The 27632-nt window shown below is 35.6% G+C and overlaps 1 protein-coding gene across 2 annotated transcripts in view; it reads left to right on the plus strand.

Moving 5' to 3' along the window:
- NLGN1 (neuroligin 1) overlaps nucleotides 1-27632 on the plus strand; it is a 714506-nt gene that overhangs the window by 38890 nt on the left and 647984 nt on the right. The window contains exon 1 of one of the 2 annotated variants that reach the window (XM_077161065.1): nucleotides 12245-12874. The exons of the other annotated variant lie outside the window; for it this stretch is intronic. The gene's annotated coding sequence lies outside the window, so the exon portion shown is untranslated. Of the gene's footprint in view, nucleotides 1-12244; nucleotides 12875-27632 lie in introns of those variants that run through there. 2 annotated transcript variants of the gene reach the window in all.

Below are 27632 nucleotides of genomic sequence, written 5' to 3' on the forward strand. Positions count from 1 at the left end.
GTTAACTGCTAAGTACAAAATTGAATAAACTTAGTATTAACAGGTTATGTACTTTGTTATAAGATAAAGGGTGCTAGAAACATCTTTGAAATTTAGTTTGATTAACTTTTCCTGTAACTAGAAATGTAGCTTTGGTAATCAAATTTATATTAGCAACTATACCAAAATGCATTCAAAATGTGTGACAATCCTTCTCTGTTTATAACCTTTAGATCAGGGCTATTTAATGGAACTTTGTGTGGTCATAGGTATGTTCTATATCTGCTCTGTCCAGTGTGGCCACTAGTAGCTACATGTGGCTATGTTGAAACATGGCTAATGTGACTGAGGGACTGGCCATTTAATTTTATTAAATACAAATTCAAGGTTTAATAGTCACGTGTGATTACTGGCTACCAGTTTTTGCACCACCAATAAAGATGAATATCAATACCACCAGAAGAAAGATAAAAAAAAATAACCTAGGATTTCCAAATATGGATAAAAACATATCTGCATTTGGCCAGTTTTTGTATTTAGAAGATAATAGCTAGAAATTGTCACACGGAAGGCACTGGTTCAGATAGGTTTATTAATTTCAGGCATTGAAAAATAAGTAATATAAAATGTATTTTAACTGGTTATTTCAGATTTTTTGGCTGAAATTTAGCATCAATATTTCAAAATTAAAACAAAAATCTTTCATAGTCATCTGCTGCATGAAGTACTGTAATAGATAGGATGCTCCTGCCAGTATTTTTTTTTTTTCCAAAGAGATATGTAGCTAACAGCTTTATCATTTCTAGATTAAGCATTTAACCCGTTTTCTCCCTGGGACATGCACCAGCTACTCTTGAACTGGTCCTTGAGTAATAGCTTCATCATTCTGAAATATTTTGATTAGTTGTTTTTATGGCTCTCAGCTTATAAACTTGTCATCATTTTGTTTCAACGGACTTTTAAATTATCCAGTATAACTATTGACTTTTAAAATCATTTTCCAAGATTGTGCTCATGATTCATAATCTATTGTTCATTTTGGAAAAGTAGCTGTTGCCCAAAATGGTAAAATTATTTCACTGGGAGAGAGAGAGAGGGGTAGATTTCACTCAGGAGCTCTTGAAAGTTTCTCACTGAGAAGCAAAGACATTTTCCATAAGACCGGTTCACAAGTAAACCCATGTCATGAGAAATAATGTCTTCTCTATTGGCCTTCTTTCTTTATTCTCATCTGCTAAACTTTTAAGTTGCACACATTATATGAATACATTTTCAGTTTGTTATTTTTTAAGGATATTAGCCTGAGAATCACAATTCTGCCAATTATAACTTGTATTATTTCACTTGATATTGTGTTTTTGTTTTTCAAGAATGAGTTCATCCAACCTCCAGATGGATCCCTGAACCAGATAAGTCTTGAAACATAACCCAGCCTCTCTAGGACGTTAGATAGTTCCATCTCCTTACCCCATATTAGTGACAGACCCTTCCAACATGAAAAAGTTAGTATGGCCATAGCCTAATCACCCCTAAAGAGAGGGATAGAAAGATCAAAGGTAATGGTGGAGTTAAACAGAGAAGATAGGATTTAACAAGTGAATATGATTACTGAATCATTAAATTGATATTTTGTTTAGTCTCCAGTATTTTAGTACAGCTAGAAGTAAAAACCTAAAATTGTAGAATTGTAACCATGTCAATCTCTGAAATATGTTCTACAACTAATTGTGGTGCTGTGCTATGACATTTATTGCTTTTTTTGTGTGTATGTTATTTTTCACAAAAAAGAAAGGAAAATGTCGATTGTGATAATAAAAAAAAAGCTTTATTCCTTCCAGCCTTCTATATTCTGGAGCAGCTAGAAGAAAGGATCTGAGAGGATTGTATGGTAGCCAATGACAGACTCTGGGATCTGTCCTGTAACTACTTATTGAAGAGTGATTTGAAAGCTATTGCTTTTTTATCTCTTTGCCTTGTATATACATTATCCTATACAATAAAAAAGTTTTAAAAAATGAGTTCATTCCAACCCTTGGTACAGAATCTTTTACTTTTAAGGTCATTATTCTTTCGTTCATCATTTTCTAAATAGCAACTTGAGTTTTACCTAATCGTTAGGATGCTGCATGCTTTTTATTTTGCATGAGGTCTACAGTACCTTTTTCTTACAAGGACTTATGATTACATTATTCAAGCAGCTGCCTATATAGTTCATCCACATGAGACTTTTTTTTAATGCTGCCTGTTCAGCAAAATAAGTCGTTCCTGAATATGCATTATGTCTGATTTCTTTTGCTGTCTTCTTGAGGCTTTTGTTGATATTGTACTTGATTCCAGTATTTGTCCTCTGAGGCGTCTGTTGTATCTTTCTCTCATAAGTGAATGCTTGCTTCTCTTACTGTCTGATATTTTCTCCTCTATCCGTTTGCATAGCTGGGAATTTAGGCAGCGAAAAATAGTCTGTCCTGATTTGGGCCCTGCATACCTGGGTAGTGAAGCTTCCTGGGACCCTGCAGTCATCTGGAAGGGTTTTGCTTTCTCACCCCCGGAATGACCTTGCTCTGTAACATGCTTTTTCTTAGTGAATATTGTTTCTGTGCTTGTTTTTAGACCTGAGAGTGTCATTTGACATTAACCTTAGGGTGAGCTCACTCAAGTGGGAAAACAAAAACAAAAGCAAAACCTTTTTTTATTCTTTGTTTATTACTGACTTCTTCTGCCTGAAATTTATGTGAAAATGCCTTAGGTTTTGCCTTTTATCAGTAGTCATAAAGCACTGACCAGTTCAGAGCATTATACTTAGCCTTGTGAGGAGTTAAATATGAGAAAATCAGTGTAACTATACATATAAAGAGACGAGTTAGAGGATAATCTGAAAGAAAGTTTTAAATACATGTTGAATCAGTATATAAGATATTGTAGTGTTACTGTCTAATTAAAATGGGAAGAATCTTACAGATAATTTGTCTTAACATTTTTTTTTAGGAGAGATACTTGTTTGGGCCCTGTTATAACTATAAAATTTTGTCCTAGGACCTGAATATTATATTTTAATTACTAATTTCATTGAGGTTGAAGCAGCTTGAACATTGCAGAGCATTAAACAAGTAACTATTCCTGCTGTAAAAGTGATTTTAAGGTGTCTGTATTTATTTTCTTTTCTTGATTCTTAAGTTAAGTCAAAACAGTGAAAGCACATGCCCATGTTACATAATATCTTGCTGCTTTTTTGATAAGTCTTTTACATATGGGAATATAATTATTTCCTTATGCATGGACAGTATTCCCAGACTGGTGTTGACCCAGTGGTTCTCAGTTTGACAAACTATCATTTATGTTCCTAAATATTAGACTTAGCAAAATTATTAATTAACAAATACATTCTAAATGAAAAATCAATATTCTTTACTCAGATGTATAGCTTTAGTTATCATTGAAAAAAAAGGAAAATAATAATTTAGGTTTATAGGAACAGCCATGTAACAACAGGTCTTAAAATATCCAGAGAACAGTTATTTGAAACTTGGAAATCCTTAGATAAATGACTTTTAGCAAGTTATATACCAAGTTACTATTAAACAGTGTCCTTTGAATTATTTATACTAACTAATTCTTCTATCTCCAGTTCCTTCACACTTTATTTAGTATTGTTTGCTACAGTAAATATACCTTCATCATTAAAAAAAAAAAAAGAGGGCTTGACTGTGTTAAAACATTGAAGAAATCAACTATCGTTTCAGATTTTATCAGACTTGTAAAATTTTAGTTGAAAAAGGCTTCAAAAATTAATACATTTTTTTTCTAACCTTTATAGAAAAGGTTTCTAAAATAATGTAAACCAAAAATTCAGGATACGTTGAAAGATTCTGAAGGTTAAAGAAGGCAGAAGTTATTTGAGAAGGTGTTTTCTGTTTTACAGACAAAGGAAAAGAGGAAAAAACTGTGCATGCCTTCAGAATAAACTGTGTGTCTCAGTTACTTACGTGACTAGTCTGGGAAAGCGAACAAAGGAGAGCCAGTCAAGTGTAATTGGGAAGCTAAGCTATTTTGGAAGTTATTACTAAGTCTACACAGACAAGGAGAAAAGTATTTCCACAGAAAAGCTTAAATGAATGACATTCTTCCCAAAGTATGAGGAAGAATTTTAAGGTACTGAGCTAATGTTTCCTCTTCATGGGCATCATGAAAGTGAGCAGTAACCATTATTTAAATAGTAAATATGAAAGTTCTAGAATTTCTAACTGTAATATTCATACTCTTACCTAAATTTTTTTTAACTTTGGGAGTAAGTCTGCCACAGTTAAGGAGAAAAAAACCCAATGAACATTTCAAAATAAAGCTGGGTATGAACTAAAAATGAAAACACATTAAAAGTAAAAATGCTTTATTAGGGTATGTGTGGATGGCAGTTTCACATTTTTCCAAAAAAAATCAAATGGTCCAGTATTTTCATTCCAAGCAGATCCTTCTGACCTTTATTTTTTTAATGAGGTTCACCTTTTCTTCAATTATCCATTTATTTTACCATCATTCTTATTTGATGTCATCATCTTTCAGAATGTCTTCTTGTCTCCAGAAAGAAACCTAACCCTTTGTGAGGCTTATTATCTCTTCCAGACCATCTTTTAGTCGGCACCAATAATCCTTGTAAGTTCCTTCATACATGTTTCCATAATGTAGAGTCACATCCCTATGATATTTCTTGCTTAAATTTCCTTTGATGTGCCTTAAATCTCTTGAATCTGTTAGCCACTTGACATGGTCCCCAAGAATCAGAGTTACTGCCATTTAAGGAGTGAAACCTTTGGAAAGGTTGAGATTTGGGAGGTATCCTGAAGAAATGAAAGATAGGAGAGGTGTGGTTTGATGAGGAGCTTTACAGAAAATCCTAAATTGAGGGCCAGTAGGTAAGTTGTCTCCTTGGTGTGAAGGGGTGGTGTGACAACTCTGCCTTCTTAGTGATCTTTTCTGATTGTTAACTTCATAGGTAGTTTTAGATTTAAATGAATGGCAGAGACAAGTCTATTCTGAAAGTGTGTATGTTAGTTTGTAAAAATCAAATTTGTAAACAAAATTCTTTTAAGTATGCATATGGATGGTTGTCACTGTGTAGAGAACACAAATTCCTTGTTTTGAGAAAATTTATTTGTGACACTGACTGGAGTTGACCAAACTGTGAGATTAAGATCACAGTCTAGATTATAAATACAGTAACAGAGTAGAATTAAAAAAAAAATCAATAAAGCTATAGTACACAGACAGTGAACCCAAAGTTAAATCATGGACTATAGTTTAAAAGTACAATTATAAAAATGTGCTATCAATTGTAACATAAATATTTCACACCAGTGCAGGGTGTTAATAATAGGGTGGTATATGGGAATCCTGTATTTTATGCATGATTGTGCTCTAAATCCACAACTTCTCTAATAAAGAAAAAAAAATCACAGTCCTCCAGATTGCCAAGTCTGCCCAAGACTTTTGATCCTAACTGAAAAAGTTAGAATCCAACTACAAAGTTAGAGTGAAGATTCTACACAGGATGACCTTCACGTCTAACACCAACTGTAAGTTTGAGTGTTCCCCAAAACCAACTTCAGGTTTGATATTTGTTAGGAAGACTCACAGAGCTCCCTATAGGCTATTTTACTCATGGCTGCATTTGTTATAGGGAAAGGAAGCATTAAAGACAGCCAAGGGAAGAGAAACATAAGACAGAGGGAAGGGCCCAAATGTGAACATGCATTGTTGTCAGGAAGCATTGTCCTCCTAGTGTGACAATATGCGTGGAGTATTGCCAACCTAGGAAGCTCACTTGAACTTCCATGACCAAAGTTTTCATTATGTAGGCAGGGTTGATTGATTCATGGTCCGCGTGTAGGAACTCAGATTCCATCCTTTTCCCTTCCTGGAGACTAGGCTGATGATATATGGCCCAGAGTCCCTACCCTAAGTCATAAGATTGGGGCTACCAGGTGTAGTTAGCCATCAGGTGTAGCTGACCTTACCCTGAATCACCTTTTTTAACTTAAATGATCGATTGTGGTGGAGTGGCCCATGTGAACAGCAAAGACTCTGCTGTCATTTAGGAAATTCCAAGGGCTTAGAAGGCTTTCCCTCCTCCTCTCTCTTCCTTTCTCCTTCCCTAACCCCTTCCCAGCAGCCAAGGACAAAGAGCAGGATTCTCTTTGAGGGAAACCAAGAGAAAATTCCTTACTACATAGATACTAATTGCCCATCCTTTCTAAGTATAGAAGATTTTTGTCCTTTATTGCTTTGTTTTATTTTCGATTTGCAGGCCTTAACTTTCCTTTGTTTTATTTTATTTTATTTTTTTTGTTAAGCTTAACTTTCTTTTAGCTCCTAAATAGCAAAAATAACAGCAGAAGTCTTTGTGTATGGCATGTGTGTATCTCTGTGTGCATGTGAGTGTGTATAGGGAAGGGTGTTTGTGTGAATTTATCTCTCTTTCTATGTATATGTATATGTGAAAAAGAAAGAGAGGCTTTTAGGAGCACAGGTATCACTTCTCTCTTTGTGCTTTATGTATGCTGACTTTTGCCTGAGAGTTATTTTTGAAGTATATCATTTGACAGCTTATCAGTAAGCTTAGATATTCATAATTATAACCCATGGTTACAAGAGCAAATCTAGTCTGAATAGGAGAACAATACACTCTGGATTAATATAATTACATTCTGGATTAATATAATTATATTCTTGAAGTTATTTCTCAACATGCATTCAGTGTAGGTGAAAATGGATTTCTGGTCCATAAATTTCTGACCAATAGTTTCCTTGCATTATTAATTAAAATTTCGTGGTGAAGGAAACATCTTGAAATTTTTGTGCTTTGTGATTTGCGTTTAAAATATTCTCTATTTCATAATAAACTTTAATATTTTTTCTCCTTTCTTGAGCCTCAAAACTTGATCCTGGAACAGATTTTTACAGCTGTGTAATAAACTCTTGGAAAATGGTGTTTATAATAGTAATGCTGTCATAACTTTAATTCAAGGAGTCTAGGAGGCAAGTTTCAGTCTTAGTGGATTTGCTGACAACATGGAAGTTTGTTTTCAGATACATCTGCAATGTCTATCTTGAGCATTTCAGATTGTGGGAAATGAATTTTCTCCTTCATTTAGAGGGAAATAGGATATGTTCATTGTGCTGAGAGCAGCATTAGTAAAAATGGATTTGGTATGCTGTCCATATCAATTAGCGGTTCTTAAGTTTTGCAACAAGGGGCTTCCCAAAAGTTGGTGGTGTATACATGTGTTTCACTTCATGTTTTTTCCAGATAGTCTGAAAAAGTAGCTATGAAATTGCTAAGAACACAGTTAAGAACTTCATCTAGCTTTCCTTTTTAAAATGTTGGTATATTTTCATCTTGTGAAACATGTCCAAAGTCATCATGGATTCATTTTATCTGAAAGAATGCTTGTGTCAATGGTCTAAGTGCAGAAGCCAAAAGTGATGTTGGTTTACTTTTAGCTCTGTCATTTTATGCTTTATATTCAGGGGAAGGTCAGTTAAACTCAGTTAATTGATCATTAGTTATTTGAATACTTGCTGTCCCCTGAATATTTTCGTCCCCTGAAAAGCTCAAACAGGCAGAATTTTCTTGCAAACTCCTATTGTTCCCTCTGTGATTAAAAGCCAAGGAAAGCAGCCAGACTTTTGTATATCTCTAATATTCTGTGTTCACTAGTCTACAACTAGGATGTTAGATATGCTCGGAGGGTCTCCCTTGAATGAGTCGTTTTTATAGCTGTCTCCCAAAGAAGGGAGAGATTGGGCAGCTTTAGGATATTCCCTCTGAGAGCAGTGTAAATCTAATTGCTTCAAAAAATTATTTGTACCTAAAGGTTTATACTTTGTTCTTTGGGCGAAGATCATAAAAGGCATTGTAGATGAGTACTTTGACTTTTATTCTGAGATGGGGAACCCTGAAGAGCCTTGAACCAAGGATTGATGTAAACTAACTTATATTGTCTCTTTTTCAATCTGCTCTTAACACTGCAGCCAGAGTTGTCTTCCTAACAGGATTTTGATTATTTTCTCATCCCCCCATAAACCCCATTGCCAGTTAAAAGCTCTTCAGTGGCTTTCAATTGCTCTTCATATAAGATCCTCCAAAAATGGTTTGGGCCTTGCCAACTTTTCTAGGTTCAGCTGGTCCCAGCTTACCCATGCTGTCTCTGCTGCAGTCATTTTAGTCCTTCTTTCAGTATTTCTAATGTATCCCCACACTGGGCCAGTTTCACCTAATATAGCTCTTGTCCATGTGTAGCTGCCCTTGCTATAACCAAGTGACAAAATGAGATGTTTGCAGTTGATCTGATAGGATATAGGAGATATTTGTAAGTTCCTGGAAAAAAGAATTACACAGTCCAAAATCTCAGATGTGGTAGGAACCTCAGAAGTACTTAATTCAAGCATTTTAGCGTAGTATTGTAAAATGCACCCAAGGCTCTTCGTGGAAGACTCAAGTGACAGGCAGGGGACTCCCCACCTGTGAAGGAAATCCAGTCAGTTGAGGAAGAACTCTAGCTGTTAGAGATGGCTTCTCTGAAACACGGGTTTCTGGTGAGGGCTATTGGATGAAGAAAATTATACTTCTAGAGCCAGCAGCAAAAGGAAACTTCCTCATTCTCCTATCTTCTTATTCTCATTGAATGGTATGGTATTTACAGGAAATGAGAATATATTGGGCTGGAATCTTTTTTTCTTTCCTTTTCCATGACCCTTTCTGATTGCCAAAGCTTGTAAAACTTCTTACATATTATTCACTTATATTAGATTATATTCACAACACTGCAAGGCATTGTTCTGTTGCTCGTTTTAATAGGGTTCTGAGATGTTGTGATAAATGACATTTTCCTAAATAATCCCCTGCTAGAATAAGGATGACCTAGTCAAGGATAGATCTCCAATAAAGGTGACCTTGCCCAAAGCCATATTTTAAATGAAAACAATCATGGATTTTAAATGTTTCAAATTGTTAAAGAAATACATGTGTTTTTTTTTTTTAAAAAAAAGCAACAATACAATATTAGATAAAATAAGTGGAACCCCTCCTTTCGCTTCTTCAATATCACTAAGTAATTTGTTCACAATTTATATAGAAGATATGAAAAGCAAAAATTAAAGTTAAAAAACACGTTATGTACCCCTAAATGAATGAAATACCTCCCACTGTGTTCTTCTAATCCCATTTGTTCACTATGAACCACAGCATGATCTCCTATCTTTGCATATGTTGCCATGACTCGTGTATTAAATTTTACATACGTATTCCAAATACTGTATGCATAAATGTATTACTTATTTTCCTAGGAAATGTGATGATGTAATTCATATTATTCAGCACTGTGATTCATTTAACCATTTCCTGGTTGAAAATAAAGTTGTAAAATGCATGTTAAGTATTATTTTATTTGTTGCACTTATAGTTGAGCTTATTTGCTGTTTTTGATGAAAACCATGCTTTAAGAAGATTGCTGTGTAATCAAATTCAGGATGAATTTGAGCTGGGGGAGAATGTGCGTGGGAAAAGCAGTAAAATTTTTCTTCCTGCAGTAATCCTGACCCGAGATGAAACAGGATGGACCTGGGTGGAGCAGAGGATGGTCAGGCTGAGGGGGTGGAGAAGGTTCTGAGAGACTATAGAGCAGCTAAGAAGACACGTAGAAGGCAAGAGGAGGGTGCTTTACTGCATAATGCAGGAATAATACCATTGTGACACATAGTTAATTTTTACTTGGATCTGTTCTAAAATAGAGTTGTCCATTGTAAAACTCTGCTTTACTTTTTATATAAGCATTCATACATTTGTTTTGCCTACCAGAAATACACAAATAACAATTTCTAAAGAAAATGACTTCAGAAGACACTTTTCTGAAAATTAATGTTCACTGAACCATTTGGGGAACTGACTAACATTTGAATTCTCTTTTTTGTTTGAGTGTTTTCCACACTTATAAATTGTTACTATTTAACTAGAAGTAGTAACGTGAATAATATGAATAATCATACGAAATACCTACAGATTATTGTATGGTCCCAACCTGCCATTAGCTTGTTGTGTACATATCCCCTACTTCCCATGACACCCCGTGAGATAGACATTCCCATTTTAGTTTATCCATGTGGCTCAGAGATGTTAAGTAATTTGATTTTATAGAGAGTTTTGTCTGGCACTGAACTGCGGATATGGACAAGAGAGCTCCTGTTTGCTATATAAATGCTCATTTGTTCTCAGTCAACTTTGAGATAAGGTGATGGAAATAGAGCCCTTTCTCTACTTTTGAAATATTATTATTCCTCTATTTTGTCTTGAATTGAAAGTTTGGGTTCACTTTTTCAGTTAGGGTAGCAAAGGAAAACAATCATAAACATCAATAGCTTCTTAATGTATTTCTACCAGAAATATACAAATAACAATTTCTAAAGAAAATAACTTCAGATGACACTTTTCTGAAAATTAGTGTTCACTGAACCATTTGGGGAACTGACTAACATTTGAATTCTCTTTCTTGTTTGAGTGTTTTCCACACTTAGAAATAATTTTACTCTATTATCTTGATTTTCTCATTACTGTTATTAATTAGAAGATGTATTTTATTTCAGGGAATATCTTGAAATATCATTTCTTCTTCCCCAAAATTATTAGAAAAGAAGTCTACGGGAATTTAAATTAATTCAATGAAACATTCTTGAAAGGAGTAAGTTTTATGTTCAGTAAAATGAGACCCATCATTCTATTGAATTCTTTTTAACTATTGAATCTGTTAATAATAAATAGGTTTAGAAGAAGATAGCGATCAAGAACATTAGCCAGACTCACAGTGTGCAATTGCAAAGCAGAGGAGAACTGTGGCTTATTTATTGACCTTGCAAAGACATTACGGGTAGAGTGTTTATTAATTCCTAGCTTTGAAATTATTTTAATTTGGTGTTTGCTAAATTGCCTACTTTAGTCTCTGTATTTCTACTTAAAAATAAGAAAAGAACTTAGCCATAGTTTTGTCTGTTCAGTACAGTGCAATTAATTCATGTAAGGAAAAATGCCATTTCTAAATTATGTCTGCAGGGATCCCCTACCCAACCCTTGCATTTCTGCACAGACTCCACATTGGGTCATTGCCTTTAGTACTTCCACCAGTAGCATAAAAAAAAGAAAAGGAAAACAAACCCAAAATAGCTTGTACCAATAGCCTTTCCCACTGTATAACTAATAGGTTAGAGAAGTGGCTTTATTCTACATAGGGATATATTAGGGCCTCAGAAAAAAGTAAGGCTCAAGAGACAAGGTTGGGGTGGGGAGCAAATCATTCAAGGAAAGAATTGTAACCGTTGTACAGATTAGGAAAGTGAGGTTCAGAGGTTGGGTTTCTTTCCCCAGGTCACAGTTTCACAGTTGGTTGGTGACCTTTTACTCTCTCTCTCTGTTTCTTTTTTCCTTCCTTCCTTCCCTCCTTCCCTCCCTCCCCCCTGCTCCATCCCTCCCTCCCTCCCTCCTTCCCTTTCTTCCTTCCTTCCTTCCTCCCTCCCTCCTTCCTTCCTTCCTTCCTTCCTTCCTCCATCCATCCATCCATCCATCCAACCTTCTTCTCCCTCTCCCTTCATTCCTCCTTCTCTCTTCCTTCTCTTCTCTTTCTTTACTTCTCTTCTCACCAGAACACCCTTCATTCCATGCATTTAATTTTTTTTTCTGTTCATTTGGGGAAATCCTTGAATATAACTAACAATTCTAAGGTAAGAGAATTGAGCTCATGGCCTAGAATTTCAGAAAGCAATTACTATAACTTTCTTTTTTCTCCTAGGACTAGCTGGAAAAGTTATATGGGGGCTAAACATTAACTTGCTATTATTTTAGGAAAGGCTAGGATAGTTATCATCTTAGATAATTCAATTTATCCTCATGTTTCCCTGAATTCATTCACTGTTTGGGCCATCAATAAGCATAATGGAAAAAACTCTAATAACTAATACAATTATAAATCTAAAAAATAATTAGAGTGAAAATCATTTGTAGTAAAAAGCGATCAATGGGATCAATGGAGGACAGTTGGGCATCTCCCAACAGTGATTAAACCAATACAAAAAATATATATATAATTTCTTAGTTGTCGACTTGAAGATTCAAAGTGCAAACAAATGACATAAACTCTCAGTAACTTTTTTGACTTCCTACATTCATCTAATAGTGAATAAGATAAGTCAGCTTGCCTTGTGATACCATCATAAGAAAAGTGTTACATTGTTTGAATTGCAAACACAAATGTGATAAGAAACACTCTGCTCCCAAGGCAAGCAACTTGGTTGTGTTGTTTTTACCATTCTCTTCCTTTGTATGCAAGTTTTCGATATGCTTTTGTTTTAGTTCCTATAGAAAGTGGTGAAAGTAAAAGATTAAGAAACTAGTCAAACAGGGATATAATTAAGTCCACTATAACCATAGTTTGGTTTGTATTACCTTCCAGCTTGTGCAGAGTGCTTTCATGATCCCTGTTTTTTATAGTTAAGATATGAGGTATTGGGATGTTAGAGGCTTGTCTACAGTTGCATAGATATTTGTTCTCTGGAGGTTAAGCTCCAGGAAGTGTCCATGAAGACTTAAGGTATAGAATTAAGTTATGGGTGAAAAGACCAAGGATAAATCACATCAACCATCTACACTGCTATGCAGAATCATGAAAAGATTTTCTCTGAGCTGCACTTGACAGAGTATGCACATTGGATATAATCTTCTATCGTTACTTGCACTTGGATCTAAACTGTGCATCAGTGTTTTGGATTTGGCCTCTGGACTCATATCCAGATCACCAGAGATGCTGTTTCAACCCCTACCTTTCAACATCTGGAAGTGAGAAATTGTGAAACCTTTACGGTAAGCCACTCACTGAAGTTGAAGATAAATGTTATTAGGTATATTGTTAAATTTTAATAGAGATGCTTACCTTCCCACATGCCACCGAGATTTAAAACCTGGGATGTGATTTGTTTCCACAACGAATAAAACTGATTTTATGCCACTTTACTTTTTTTCAGTATGGTTTTTTTTTTCTTTTTTCACCAATGAATAGATGGTGGAATGTATTTGTTAGAATATTTCTTTTATGTAGCCATAAAGGCGAAAGACCTTGGCTGTGCCTCTGTTTTGATGTTCCAGGCTGAGAAAGTATAATTGTAGCTGTGAAATGAAGTGGGTATAAAATGAGTTTGATGGTTCAGTCACCTTCAGTAGACAGATGTTGATTTTATCTTTAAAAAGGAAAAGGCTATGCAAAAATTGTTATAAAGGTAAAGGGACATTAAATTGTAAGTGTGTAAACATTATTAGAAGTGTATGTAAGAAATTTAAGAATAAAACTTAGGACCATTTCCTTATAAGTGTTTTATTTTTATTTTTTTTAATAGTTCCCTACCATTGACCCCTAAGTATAGGATGTTAGTGCTGATAATCTCTGTAATATTTCTATTCCTTATTCATCATACGGAGGTGGTACATAGCACACCATAGTTGATGAGCAATTAGATGAGACAATAAGAAAGACTTTTAATCTAATGTACTCTGCATGCAAGGGATTATTTTATCACAGACAGAAGTTCAATATAAGGAGACTTCTTGATGAAATAACTGTAAAATACCTATTTTAAAAGATTTCTAATCTCATAACTATGAGATAATTTCTCCTAAAAGTCTTGTGAGAAGTATCTAGAGCATCTTTGGAAAGCTGCATTCTTTTTTTTTTTCCATGAGAGAAGTTGTGGGTTTAGAGGACAATCATACATAAAAGCATATTTGCCAGATTCCTAAATACCACCCTGTTATTAATATAATATTAGTAATATAATATTAGGTAATTACTATACCATCTTATTAACACCTTGCATTGATATGGAACATTTGTTACCGTTGATGAAAGTACATTTTTCTAATTGTGCTGTTAATGCTATCCCGTGATTTAACCTAGGGTTCATGGTTTGTGAAACGCAGTTCCATGGTTTTTTAACAACTTATTCTCTCACCATATTTACAGCTATTTTCCCTTTAAAAAAGCACATTCAGAGATATATTTCAGTGCTGTTATTCACAATTACCAAAAGACAGGCAAAACCCAAGAATCTGCCAACTGATGAATGAATAAGCAAAGTATGGTATTTACACAAAATAGGATGCATTCATTTTTACATTTTAATTTCTATAGATGAATTATAGATGTTGCTTTCTGAGGTGACGGAATATAAGCATATAGTATAAGAACGTATTTGCGACACTGAAAAAACATTGTTGCATACACTGGAGAAGTAGATCCACGGTATTCAAAACTCAAAGCTGAGAATTAAAGGGCAAGTTGAATCTTAGCTCCAGGCTTCATAGCACCCATACCTTAAATTTTAACATCTACATATTTACTGTTACCTAAGATGAATAATTCATGTGAAATGTGAGTTATAGGAATTTTGTTGAATAAATAAGAGAAAGGTGCTTATAAAAACAGAAGAAAAGCCTTGAAATTTTAAAATGAGGAATTGTCATGCCTTTGTATTATTTCTAGCCAGTTTTGTGTGCTTAGCAGGAATGCAGAAAAGATCGTTAACACCATGGGATTTGGGAAATGGGTTTTTTTAAACTTGAATTTCTGATACCAGATCCTTTACATAGTTATTATTATTTTTTCGCTATGTTCACTTTGTCATTCTAAATGTGAATGGAACAGGCCATTAGGAATAGCTAATCTCTCAGTCATTTTTTCCTGGCCTACATGCTCCTTCTGTCTCAGTTAGGGCAAAATGCGATGGAAATGCTACCAGGCAATAATTTCTCCCACGCCTTCCCAGTGGGATGAGGCAGTCATCTGGGGTGCTGTAGTCCTGAAAGTTCAAACAGGTTGGTGGCTACTTTGGGTCAAGAAGGAGAGAAAAGCACATAGAACTTGGTCAGGCAGCAAGCAGTATGGCAGGCAAACAAGCTTTGAGGGCATCATGGAAAAGCTGGTGGTAGAGAGCCAAACCTTGGCTGCTGGGTGCCCTGCAGCTTTCTGGTCTTGTGAAAACTGATGGGGGCCAAGCTAAGCACGCTCTCAAAAGCATGGTTAAGATATGGGGGTTTGGGATAGGGATAGATTTACTGAAAATGAGGTTCAAATGCAAAAATGCAACTACTCAACGGGTTTTAAGATGGTCAGAACAAGGCTTAACAATTGCTTTAACCTAAGAATCTGTCTCCTGAGCTATCAAACTGGGTTTCCTGACAATCTCTCAGCGAAAGACAAAGTTAACGACCAAATATGGAGCTGGGTGAGCCCACAGTTGAAAACTGCCTCTGTTAGGGGAGGGATTTGCCATTTGGGAGGCATGCAAACTTTATAATGTTCACTGGGCAACCGTCTGCCTGCCTCCTCCCTTTCTGTTTTCTTTCCTCTCCTCTTTCTTCCTTTCTTTCTCTTCCTTCTTCTTTTCACCCCCTCCCCCCATGTCTCTTCTCTTCTCTTTCCTGTTTTTCTTCCCCTTCCTCCTCCCTCTTCTCCTCCTTACAAACTTGGCTTTTAGTGATACCTGGACTTCAATATTCCAATTCATTAAAAAAAATTTTTTTTTTTTTTGCAGCTTCATTCAGTGTTTTTACATAATTACATTACAATTAGGTAGTATTGTGCTGTCCATTTCTGAGTTTTTGTATCCAATCTTGTTGCACAGTCTGTATCCCTTCAGCTCCAATTACCCATTATCTTACCCTATTTCTATCTCCTGATGGTTAAAAAAAACTTTTTAATCACCTATCTGCATGATGCCTAATATGTCATTTTCCAAGGACAACAGGGTGCATAATATAATGATGCATAATGCACCAAGTATATTACAGATAAAAGGTGAATTGCAAATTATTTCCTAAATTGCTTCTCAGTAAAATTATTCAGTGAAACAATCTAGTGATCAAATAGACTCTAAAGTCAGTCACCTGAAGCCTGCTTTAATCAGGAGGGAAATTTTACATTTTATAAGAAAGTTCTACATTTTTCCCCAAATTTCATTTTGGACATTTAAAAAATTGCAGAGGAGCACAATAAACATCTTCATATTCCTCACCGAATTCACCAATTGTTAGCATATTTCACATTTCACTTAGATCCATTGGTCTGTCTAGTAATTGCCTTTCTTTTTAATCGTTTGAAAGTAACTTGGAAATATCACAACATGTCATACTAAAATACTCCAGTGTACATCTCTTAAATATGTATAACAAGGGCATTATCATTTTTTTTTTTTTTTTTTTTTAGAAAGAAAGACAGAGAAGGAAGGAAGGATGGAAGGAAGGAAGGGAGGAAGAAAGGGAAACATCTTTATTTTTATTATATTTTGTTTGTTTGTTTATTTTTTACATGGGCTGGGGCCGGGAATCGAACCGGGGTCCTCCGGCATGGCAGGCAAGCACTCTTGACCGCTGAGCCACCGCGGCCCGCCCGGCATTATCATTTTTAAGAACATTAGTATTAATTGAATAAAGTAATCCAATATGCAATGTTTTCCAAAATTTGCCAATTTATATCAAACAATGTATTTTATAGCTTCAATCCTTGAACTTTTTCATGCAGAATCCAATCAAAATTCATTCAAATAAGCAGTTTGTTTAATATTTTAAATCTAGTCCTCCCATATTTTTGTTTTTGTTTTTCATGACACTGATGTGTTTCAATAACCCACTTCAGGTGCTGGTCACTGTAACAAGCATTCTGTATTTGTTTGTTTTCTCATAGGTAGATGTGTTTAATTGTTTTATAATAGTTGGATCAAGTTAAACACTTTTGGCAAAATATTACCTCATTGATGTTGTGTACTTCTATCAGGAGGCAAGTATTGTTGGGGAATGCTAATATTGGTGAGGCTTTATCTTTGAGCACTATTCAGACAAGGTCTACAGACAAGGTCTACTATATCTGACCATGAAATAGTGTATTTTTCTCTTTTAGTTAAAAAGTGAACTATGAAGTGAAATTCTGAGGCAGTTGAGATATTTTGATATTATGTAGCTATTCTCTTTCCTTGCATCCCTTGAGAGTCCTTTAGTGAATAAATTTAGGTGATGCAAAATTGTGATTTTTAAATCCCTAGGTATTTGTGCTTCTCTATTTTTTAAAATCATAATAAATTTCAATCATTAGTTTTCCTTACACTCTAATTTCCAAAGTTTGTCTAGTGGAAGCCCCTACAAGTCAGATTCTGTGTGTCTTTTTGATCCTACTGTTATTCGAGTACTTTTTGCTTTCTGGTACAACAAGATGTCTTAAGCTTATGCTTTTCCTGCTTCAGACCCAGAATAAAAAATTTCTTCAGGGAAGGCCTACTTCCTTCTTCTTTCTTTTATTTTGTATGCTGCATAGTGGGAATCACATTTCATTCTTTTTCCTTGTGAGTATCCCATTATTGCAGCACCATTTGTTGAATTTTTATGTGTGCTTTCTTTCTTTCTTTGCTTGTTTGTTTGTTTTGGGAAATTGCATGGGCTGGGAATTAAACCCAGGTCTCCCACGTGGTAGGTGAGAATTCTATCACTGAACTTCCCTTGCACCCCCCAGGTCTACTTTCTTTTATCATAAGTAAGATATTGATACTAGGATTGCTAGTGGTGTTGCTTTAGATCAAAAATGGGCAAACTACCATGTGCCAAATTTGACTGACCTCCTGCTCTTGTAAATAAAGTTTTATTGGAACACAGACAGACTTACTTGTTTATGAGTTACCTGTTATTGCTTCTGCATGGCAGTGGCAGAGCTGACCAGTTGACAGTCAGTTTAGCCTGCAAAGCCTAAGATATATACTCCGATCCTGTGCAAGCAAAGGTTGTCAACCACATATCAAGTAGATTATTAAGAGTACATCTTTTTTAAGATTCATGATTTGAGTTCTGCTTTTGGAAGAGTAACATAGACTGGATTTATCTGCTGTGTGAAATAATTAAAACACACACACACACACATACACACACAACAAAAACTGAACAAACTGCTTGAAACAAGGGGATTCAAGATAGAGACTTTATAGTCCTGAAAGTAGTCCTTGAGAAACAGGAGACAAACCAGTGATGCCTACACTGGTCCACTTTACTGCTGTGAGGTAGTGTTCAGATCATGGGACAGGGAAGGGGACCCAGGTGGAATTCTGTCTGTTCTCAGGGTCAGGGAGATGGAATTAAGAGTCCAGGAGACCAAGGTGGCCATACGGTATGAAAGATAAGAGTTGAACAACGAAAGTTTGTTCTATTGAACAGTTAGCAGAATAATGATGAAAGCATGCATGTGGGGAAACTATTCAAGAATAGCTTGTATGAATTCTCCACAAGAACTAAAATGAACAGTGTATGATGTACACACAAGTTTAGAAGCAATACATTTTTCTACTAACCAGATTGTTCAAACTCATAATTCATGAGGCATGGGTAGATATCTTAGGGAATTTTTGTCTCAGTAGTGGGAAATAATTAGTCCTAGACTGAACACTGCTCTGAACATAGCTGACAAATCATATAGCCAGAAATGAAAGACCAAATTATTTCCATGTAACCTAACTGAGTCCCAGAACAAAGCACAAGAATATTTACAGTGAAACAAATATTACCCCACAAATGTTTGGTCTGAAATCAAATATTACCAGGAATGCAAAGAAGTCATATAGGCATGCCTTATCATTATGAAAATAATTAGTCTACTGCTATCCAATTAGACCTGGCCAAGCTGTTAGAATTAGCAGACAAAGATAATAAAGCAGTTATAACTGTGCTCCAAATGGTAGAGAAATTAAGCAGAGACATTGAAGATTTAAGAAAGACCCAGCTCTACCTTCTAAAGATGAAAACCACAATGTGTAAGATGAAAAACGCATTGAGTGGGGTTAATGGCAGCACAGCATTGCAGAAGGAAAGATGTGAACTTGAAGACAACAATAGAAACAATTCAACATGTAACAGAATTAAAGAAATGAACAGAGGGACACCATCAAAGAGCCTAATATGGATGTATTATCTGTGACAGAAGTTGCAAACATTTAATTCCAGTTAGTCTTTCGTCTTTCTGTCTTTGCCTATGGTATGTTTAAGTATATAAAAGTTTTCTTTTTTTAAGGTAGTTGAATTTATCGGTCTTTTAGGGTTTCTGGATATTTAGTCATAATTAAGAGAGCTTTCCCCACATTCAATTTATAAAGGCATTCATTCATTCACCCATGTTTCTGTCAGTGTATATATGGTTTAATTTTTGTACATTTAAATTTTTGGTTCATTTGAAATTGTCCTGGGGTATGATGTGTGGTGAAAATCTTGCTTAATTGTTTTACAAATAAATGCATTACGATGTAATTTTTCAAAAATTATCCTTTCCTCTGTAATTTGAGATACCACCTTTATCTTATACTACACTGCCATATGTTCTTGAGTATATTTCTGGTCTATTGTGTTCCATTCAAGCAGTATCATAAGGTTTTGATTATAGTAGACTTAGAATATGGTTTTCTGTCTGTTGGGATTAGTATATCCACTTTTTTTCCCTAAGGATTTCTAAATTATTCTTGCATGTTTATTTTCTTATCTAAACTTCAGCATTAACTTGTCTAGCTCAAGCAAATAAAAATACCTTTTTATAGGTATCATGTACAATTTATGCATTAATCGTTGATTAAACATGGTTGCAAATTCTTTGTCACTTCTTCATTGAGACATGGAGTCTAATCCCCTTTCCCTTGAACCTGGGCTGCCCATAGTGACTTTGCTGTGTAATGGAAAGCAGAGTTACATTATGCGGTTTGGAGGCTGAGACAGAAAAAGGTTTGCCACTACTGGCTGGATTTCTTGGCAACTCTTAGGACCCAGACCCCAAGCAGCTCCATGGAGAAGCCTACTCCTGGCCAACATCTCTGGGAGGGAAGTCAACAGCCACTTCCACTTGCCAGCCACATGAGAGTCTCCTTGGATGTGGGTCCTTCAGCCCTATCCTAATTACCTTAGCTGGTGCTTTATGAAGCAGAGATGCGCCATCGCTATCGAGCCCAGTCCAAATTGCAGATGTGTGAACAATATAAGTTATTATTAAACATTATTATTGTTTTAAGCTACTGATTTTAGGTATAGTTCATTATATAGCAGTAGATTGTGAAACCAATTACCTTAGGGAAAATTAAAAGTAGGTAGACATTTTTAACTTCCTATCTAAGCCCTAAGTTACCATTGTAAACTTTTTATACCTTTATTTACTTACCCTATTCTATAAAAAAGAATTCTGGGAGGATAGTGGTCTGGTCTTTTAAAACAAACATTTCACCAATAATAGTAATCTCATAAAACTTTGATACTGAATAACATAGGGTTGTTTTTTTTTGTAATGAGCAATTCCTAACCCTTAAAAAACAATTTATTTCACTAATTCTATCTTATCTATTTCAAATAGTATTCAAGGTAGGTAAAACTACATATGGGGTGGTGCGACATTGGCTCAGTGGCAGAATTCTCATCTGCCATGCCGGAGACCCAGGTTCAATTCCCAGTTCCTCCTACAAAACCAAACAACTGTATATGTGTTTGTTTTATATATATGTCCTTGTTATAACAGAATAGAGTAAAAAAACTATAAAAAGGGGGGAGATTCAAATGATTACATTATTTTCTTGGTTCTAAGTTTCATTTTTACACACTTTGCATTTTTACATTTTAATATTTTTGAAGTTGAATGTTTTTTATAGTTGGATGCATGATTGAGAAAATGTTTCTCTTCCTTCCAAAGGCTATTATTAAATCAAAGAAATATCTCAGAACTGAGGAACTATGTATACATCTTAAGGCATTTTCTTTTCCTTTCCAATATAAAATTAGATATTCAGTAACTGCAGGAAGATCTTTTAGGCGCTTTGAAACGACAAGTGTAGACATATAACCCAGTTTGCATGGAAGGTGAAATAATATATGGCACTGCTCATTTGTCTCTGTTAAGGTGTTGCCTTTTTAACCAGACAGGTAGCAAAGACTCCTTAGAGTGGGCAGTGGTCAAGAGCACAGATGCCGAAATCAGGCTGGGTTTAGAGCCCAGCTCTTTAGCAGAAGCTATGTCATCCTGGGGAATTTGCTGGCATTCTAGTGTATGCGGATTAAATCGGATAGTATTTATAAGGCACATGGGCAAGTAGCCGCATATAGTAAGTACCATGTAAACATTTGCTAAATAAAGTAGAATAAAAGGTAGACAGAACCTCAAAAGGCAAATATGAATAAATGAAGCAAAGAAAAAGAGAACAACAAAAAGAAAAAACAGGATTTATTTAAGCAGCTGCTGTTTATTTGCATCAGCTCTCGTTTACTTACCTGTAGCATCTCCATGACACTGGCAAGTAGGGAAGGTGCTTCTGAAAAGTTTTCAAGCCTCTGGAAAGTTTCGAAGCTAAATATATACAACCTCTTTGTATTACAGCGAGTTGTTCTGTTATGTACACATTTTACTGCAGATGGCTATTTTGAGAGTGTGTGAGCAAAACTGGTTATAACAAATGAATGTTGCATTCCCAAGATTTGTTTTTCTCTCAGTAGGTTACCATTTTCAGCTGCAATTTTGGAAGCATATATGTCAGGTGTACTTACCAACTGTGCCTGAAAGGATTATGTTGTGAAAAAAAAAAAAATCTGCCACTGCAAACTTCTAACTTTTCGTCCTTTCTTCATGTCAAAATTATTCCTGCATGAATTTGTTTGTTTCATGTTCCTCAGGTATATTTATTTATGTTATCTCCTGCCTACTTCCCAAATGATTTTAAGATGGCTTATTAAAATTCATATATAACAAGAAAATTAAAACTAAAACTAGCTCAAACATGAGTGTATGTGAAGGTGGGCTTCTCACTGGAAAAGTGCATTTGTGTAAAACCTTGGTGATTTATGTTAAATTTGACTTTGAACCTTCCGGTAGTCAAGATGAAAAGGCACACTGATAAAATGAGAAGTTTTCCAAGCTTATTAGAACTGATTACTATTTTGTTTTCCTTCTTCTGAATTCTGAGAAGCACTTATTAGGTGTTTCCTACCTACTCAGGAACATTATCTTCTATAAAGCGTCGTCAAAAATGCAGAAAAATTCCTCACCTTTGCCCTTGGTCAAGGTCAAGGCTGTGTCTTAATAATGTCCTTCATGAGCATGCTAGTTGGCTTTGTGTTTCTTCCTTTGTTTGTTTTGGATGTTGGTTGTTTTGGTGAGACTTGGCTCATTGTCTTATGCTCTGAGTACAACAGAAAATTTTTAGCGAAGTTTCTCCATCACCTGAAAAGCTTGTAGAAATGCGCATCCCAGAGCCTCACCTCAAACTTCGTAGTCATTTTTGTCAAATTCCAAGGTGATTTTTGTAAACTCTAAAAATGGCAAATCAGTTTTTAGGAAATTAAGACAATGGGGAGGTATCCAAGAGCAGCCTAAGCTATCGGGTATTTGAGGTGTGAGGGGACTTGGGATACCAGTATCCAGTTCTCACGCCATGTAAGTTGATTAACTTCACCTTGGTTTCTTCCTGCTGCAGAAGAGGAAGAAATGATTTTTGTATCATGTACCTAAAAGAATCATTGTAAGCATTACAATAGGCGATAAATGTGAAATGCTTAGAAAACCATAAAATAAAATTGAGTTGCTCTTCAGTATTATGGAAAATACTGTTTAATAACCTAACACAGTGGTCCTATGATACAGGAGCTTTGGGATCTCGTGAGAGGTTTGATTCCTGATTCCGCTTGCTGTGGGATTTCTGGTAACAACCTTAACTTCTGGGGGTGCAGAAATCTGGGGATCCTTCTGTTTCTTAAATAGAGTTTCAAACAATCCTGCTTTTTCTTAGGCTTACCTCCACCACACTTCCAAGTACTTGTACTGCCAATTCCTGGGCCATTTGGAGTTCTGCAGTGCAAATTGGGTGGTGGTTGTTTTTTTTTGGCCTTCTGTACTGCCAGCCTAAGAATCAACTTTCTTATCTAAGTTAATTCTCATATTTCTGCATTGTAGCTTCTGAAATAGTGTTATTGTGGAGTTTTGCTTCTTCAAAGCTCTGAACTGTCATTTTAAGACCTATTGAGAGATAGGGGAAACTGCTAATGCAAAGATATAGCTTGAATTTATTCTTTTAAAATGTAAATGTTTTCTCTTTCAAATCATTAGTTGGAAACTTGATTCACACTCTTATTTTAGAATGTTTTAAAATTTGGTAGATATATTTCATCTTCAGCTAAAAAAGTCAGAATCATCTTGCCCACTCCAAGACTCAGATCCATTCCCTTTATTCTCAATAGCATTAAAAATAAATAAATAAAAATGCCAAGGCCTGCTGACAAAGGAGGCTTGAATAGTGGATATTAATTTAGAGAAGTACTGGGTAGTGATCCTTGCTGGCGATATTCTTCCCAAAAGTTTTTTATGGCCTCACTTTTTTTTTGTCATATAAAGGCTGATAAATGTGATAGCAGGTATATGCCTGAAACTACCAGGAAAGTGAGAAGGCTGAGTCTGAGAGTGCATAGAGATTCTCGTCACAATCAAGTGAAAGAGTGTTAACAACTTTACAAATGAAACGGAGGTGGTTAAGGAAGGAAAAATATAGTTTGTATATCTACATATAGACAATTTAACAGACATGGTGACTATGTGTATATTACTCTGCCATTGTCCAGAGACCTGGTGAAATGTTTGTAAAGGTGACTTTAACTCTCTGTGGTATATTTATAACATACCCTTAATGATAACTCATCTTTTGGAGGTAATCTTTTTTTTTTTTTTGCAAGAGGTTAAAGTTCTTCAGAGCTGATCCTAGGAAGAATGAGGTTGGCACAGCTGAATAATGGTGCAGCTGGTTTAATTTCAGAAATCAAATGTGATTAAAAAAATGGACACTAGTGTTCTAGTTTGCTAGCTGCTGGAATGCAACACACCAGAGATGGATTGGCTTTTAATAAAAGGGGATTTATTTTGTTGGTTCTTCAGAGGAAAGGCAGCTAACTTTCCACTGAGGTTCTTTCTTATGTGGAAGGCAAACAGGATGGTCTCTGCTGGTCTTCTCTCCAGGCCCCTGGGTTCCAACAACTTTCCCCAGGGTGACTTCTTTCTGCATCTCCAAAGGCCTGGGCTGAGCTGCAAGCGCTGAGATGAGGAATGCCGAGCTGCTTAGCTGTGCTACATTGCATTCTCTCATTTAAGCACCAGCCAATTAAGTCAAACGTCACTCATTGCAGCAGACACACCTCCTAGCCCACTGCAGGTGTAATTGGCAACAGATGAGGTTCACATACCGTTGGCTTATGTCCACAGCAACAAGCTTAGGTATGCTCACCTGGCCAAGTTGACAACTGAATCTAACTAACACAACTAGTTTATCGGTAACTAATAAATAAGCTCTAAAAAATGGATCCAAAAATTTATAAAAGATGTTTTGAATCAGTGGGAATCACTTTGACAGTGGTTCGTAATGTCCTGGGGTGATCATTTTGAAGGAAATAAATGTTCAGCTGCATTTGTTTCTGGCCAGTGTCTTATTGGATTTTAGAGCTGAGGGGAGGAGGGAACCTTAGATCTCTACAGATTAGGGATCTGATACTCAGAGAAATAAAGCAACCTTCCCAAGCTCATTTTACTCTTTAGAACTCTTAGTATTGTTCAAAGGTGTAAAACAAATGAAGGATATAGTGTTCTGATGCACTTTAGTGGCTATATGTTTAGTGAATATACATCAGATGGAATTACCGTCTCACTTATGCACAAGGTGAAAAATGATAAATTCATGGCTAAAATGTTTGAGAGTAAATGATGTGGCTGTGCAGTTCTAGACCATAAGTCCACATATACCACACAATAAAACTATTACAATCAAAAGGATCATGGGCCTTTACAGACACAGGTCCAGCTCTTTCTTGTTTTCTGTAGGTCTGTTGCTACCAGTCTGTGATTAAGAAGCTATGATACCTAAATCACTCTTCATTGATTTCCTATTGGGTGTAATTTTATTGTTTTGTGGGAGAGAGAAGTACTTTGGGACAGACAACTTTTGATGAGAACTAAGAAAAGTACTCTGTGGTTTGGGGTAGAATCCAAGGTAATGGCATACATGAAAGATAATCTGAATTAGTTAAATGCTAGGGTAGTCCTGCTTCTTATCTGCATACTGAGAACAGTGGCTGACTCTAAAGTTAATTTGGCAACAGCACAGAGTGCTTCTGTTCCTTCAGATGGCTTTGAATGTGTCCCCTCTCAGTTTTGCAGGCTCCTGCAGAGCTGGCAAAAATCAATCAGGGTGAGGAAGTTAGCACACTTCTGCCACTTTGCTTTGTTCGAAAGCTAAAGGTGCTTTTGACCTTAGACTTAATTGTGGGTTCATTTTACTAGTCCATCACCAGGGCCCTATTTCAAGGGTATGAAGGCATGGTATTTGTTCCAGGGCTATATAACATTGATCTCTAAGCAGGGGCACCAAATGATCCAGTAAGACATAATATTTGTGTATGGTTTAAAATGTACATTATGATCTTTTCATAGTGCACTAAGATTATATGATTTATACATACACATAGAATAGAGGTCCGTGTTCAAAACTGTAAAACCATCCTATAAAATAAGAATGTTATTCAAAAAGGAAGACTGCATAGGTATCTCTTCGATACTTCTGGCAGGACAGCCACCCATTTATTGCAGTCATCTCTTCTTCAGTGGAGAAATGTAATTCCAGGAACTTTGAGCCTATGGTTACCTAGGTAGGCAGGTGAATCCCTCCACTTCCACTGCCTCTATTTTTATATTTTAACCAAAGATTAAAATATAAAATGTTGGCTTACCATTATTGTCACCATAAGCAATAATTAAATTCCTGGTGAAAATTAAACACAAATATAGAAGAATTTGAGTGTTCAGAAGAATGCCAAATTAAACCTTTATTTATCCTCATATAATATTTAATATTCTCATACAAGCTATTATAAAAAAGTGGATTAAAGGAAAGGCATTTGAATTACAGACTTTTAAGTAAACAAGTGATAAATGCTAAGTCTGTTTTGTTTGTTAACTCCTCGTTTTTGCTGAAATGCCAGCTCTCGGTGAGCTCTGAAATTACAATCACTATATGACATAACCATCTACCTCGAGTATGCAAGAGTATGTCAGAAATATTAACCATATGGGAGTCATTTAGAAAGGTAGTAAGTATGATCAAAATCCTTTAGCACTTAGAAGCTTCCAGAGCAGCAGTTAAAAAAATAGAGTTGGGCCACAGGGTCTTCTTTGAATTGGGTTTATTGTATAAAGGGGATAATGTGATGATTTGATCCCTGATCCAAAACTTTTAGAGCATTGCTAACTTCATGTTTTTTTCTTATGGTTTCTTTTTTTTATTGTGTAGTATAACATATATACAAAGCAAGGAAATAAAAAAGCAATAGTTTCAAAGCACTCTTCAACAAGCAGTTACAGGACAGATCCCAGAGTATGTTATGGGTTTGCTTCACATCTTGATGCCTGCATTGTGGTTGCTTCTCTGTGGCTCTTTGGGCTTCCTCCTGTGTCTTTTCTGGGGGTGTGGTTTCTTTATTGCTTTGATCATTTGTATGCTTTTATTCAATTTTAGTTGGGAGTTATACGTCTTGGTTCTGTATCTTGTCAAAATTCTTTCTCACATTAGTCTCCAATATCCATCTTGCAGAGCATAAGTATGGTACCTGAAAGTCAAATGTTTTTTTTATTTTGAATTTACTTAAGTAAGTACCTCACTGATAGAAATTCAGTTTCCTCTTCCTGTACTCTGTTGGTTGATTTATTTCTCCCATTCTAGGGACATAGTGAGAAAAAATGTGGTATGTGTTTTCGTGAGTAGGTAGATTTCCTTGCCATTCGTGGAAGCATCCATGACAGAGAGATAGCTGAGGCAATGAATTATGTTCCACTATGTCACCCCCGCCCCCTTGCTAAATGGAGCTTTATCTTTTCTACCCAGTGAAAATGAAAAGTAGTTTTCATTGTACAGTGAGATATTCATTAAATCCCGTTTATACCCATGGGACACTTGTTTCAGATATCATAGCTATTGGGGGAAAAACTAGTTATCAAAGAAAGGTAGAATACCACACTAGATGTATCACTCCTTTATTTTCTTTTTAAGTGGAAAAAATATAACTTGGGAGGTCATTAAATATATTTTCTGGTTATTTGCATTGAAATTCATATCCTTTAACTTTCAAATGTGTCATTAGTTTCTGGACATATTTGCATTATTATAACCTCTAGAAAGTTATTGAAACTTTAAAGAGCCTGGATGACTGAAGAACAACATTATAATCAATTAATATGAGAATGCATTTGAGTGAAGACCATTGGAATATAATATTTTATATAGTGATTCAACTTGACAAACTGAAGGCAAAACTGAAGATTTACATGGGACAAAAACTGCTCTAGTGCATTATTTCTTTTCAAATAAACCCTGTTCGAATGTTCAAACTTTACTACTAGTTTTAACTTTGAAGAATGCAGACCAAAATACATGATGTTCATCAGTCCCTCTGTTGAGAGAAATGTTGGCTCATATTTTATCTGAATCTCCCCAACCCATCTTTTTAGTGTTAACTTGGAGGTAACATTGTGTACCAGAAAGGAGTT

This window comes from Tamandua tetradactyla, chromosome 5 (genome assembly GCF_023851605.1).
Source record: "Tamandua tetradactyla isolate mTamTet1 chromosome 5, mTamTet1.pri, whole genome shotgun sequence".
Lineage (NCBI taxonomy): Eukaryota > Metazoa > Chordata > Mammalia > Pilosa > Myrmecophagidae > Tamandua > Tamandua tetradactyla.